At 37.6% G+C, this 1732-nt stretch overlaps 1 non-coding gene across 1 annotated transcript; it reads right to left on the bottom strand.

Moving 5' to 3' along the window:
• Window positions 1-577: 577 nt before the first annotated feature.
• Trnai-aau (transfer RNA isoleucine (anticodon AAU)) lies at window positions 578-651 on the bottom strand. Its single transcript has one exon. It is a non-coding gene; the product is annotated as a tRNA-Ile (tRNA).
• Between the last annotated feature and the right edge of the window lie 1081 nt (window positions 652-1732).

Here is a 1732-nt window from a genome sequence, read left to right on the forward strand (position 1 = left end):
CTTCACAGGTTAGCCAACGTCGTGTGGCGCCTTCAGTATTCCAGCTACACGGAGCTGGTCAAGTTGCGTCCGGCTCGGCCCGCAGCAGAGGCAAAGAGAATGGGCGGCGGTCAAGCCTAGCGGCTGCTGATGGCTGCTCATGCGCATAAGGGGCTTCCGGCAGGCCTTCGGGAAGGCTCTAATCACTGCGCATGCGTGGATAAAAATCACAAAATGGCGACTGGAACCAGACGTCACTACAGCATATTGTTTACAAATATCGACAAGACGTGCTATCTTCAGGATGCTTACGACAAAATGTGCAGTCACGCACAAAAGGACAGCTTTCAAATCCTTGTTTCTTGACTGGGTGAAAAATGATCAACTGTAAACCTCTATAACTTTTTAAAAACATTTTTCTGGAAAAAGTGAAATAACTCCAGCAATTAAGCTTGGAAAAAGTATATTATTGTGCCAAATTTTAAAATTGTTGATAAACTTAAACTTTTGAAATGCTGGCAGCCAGACCAACTAGATCCAAAAATTCAGTTCGTAAAAACATACTTAAGTGGAAAAAAAAAAAAAAATGTAAACATACTGGCCAGTATGGGGCTCGAACCCACGACATTCGCGTTATTAGCACGACGCTCTAACCAACTGAGCTAACCGGCCATTGATAGCCATTAGCTATAAAAATTAGTAACAATACATATGAATGTAAGCTACAACTTTATGCTTTTGCAGTCAGGGTCTTGACAATTGTGAGGGAAGGAAAGAGGAAGAGTAAGAGAAAGAGATAGAAAAGACAGAGAGAAGGAAACAGTTATGTAGATATGGCTATACACTATATAGTGTATGTTTTTTGCTTTATTTATTCATTTGTGTTTTTTTTTTGTGTTTTTTTTCAAAATAGTCTGAGGACAATATTTATGATGGTGACGTAGATTCCTTTTCTCCTGAGGATTTCCAATACCAATTAGATTTTGCGATTGTTAGCCTTTTCCTTGACCTTCCTTTGGCTTTCGGTTCGTTTGAGACTAAGTGATCGATGGTTATCTTTGCTGATAACTAATTATTAATTATTAATCTTTAACGTGTTTACGACTTAAAGCTCTTTACTGTTGCGTTGAGAGCAATCCAATTGTTATCGGTGGAATTATTCCAGATGCAAATAAACGTTTGTGAAGCGAAATATTTCCACAGAAATTATATGAGACCGATGGAGGAGAAGTGAGCGAATTCCTTGAGTATTTGAGGATATTTTTGGAGGAGACACAAAGAGAGGTTCACTCGGCATTTCCTGCTTTGAAGTGTTATACCCACTACTGAATCTTATTGAAAATCGAACAAAGATCAAAAATATTTCTTTATTGTAATGCTTATGGTCACATTAATATGGTTGTCCTCTAAAACAGGGGTTTTCAAACTGTAGTCCACGGACCACAGCAGGTCCGCAAGGACAAGACAGGGGGTCCGTGGACAGCAAATACTTTTTATGGGCAATTTGATTTTATATGTTTTTTAATCGAAATCTTTTAATTGACAATAAACCTATTTGTTAAATACGGTTAAATAAATAAATGTAAAAATATATGTTATTTTAAGCAAATATTTATGTATAAATTTCATAAGCGTTTATAAGGGGGTCCCTAAGGTAAAGCCTGAAATATAAAGGGGTCCGCAAGTTAAAAAGTTTGAAAACGGATCTTTTTTAAAACGGGGGCCACATTTTTCATTAATGTTTTACGTAGTG

Source organism: Octopus bimaculoides, chromosome 8 (assembly GCF_001194135.2).
Source record: "Octopus bimaculoides isolate UCB-OBI-ISO-001 chromosome 8, ASM119413v2, whole genome shotgun sequence".
NCBI classification, from domain to species: Eukaryota; Metazoa; Mollusca; class Cephalopoda; order Octopoda; family Octopodidae; genus Octopus; species Octopus bimaculoides.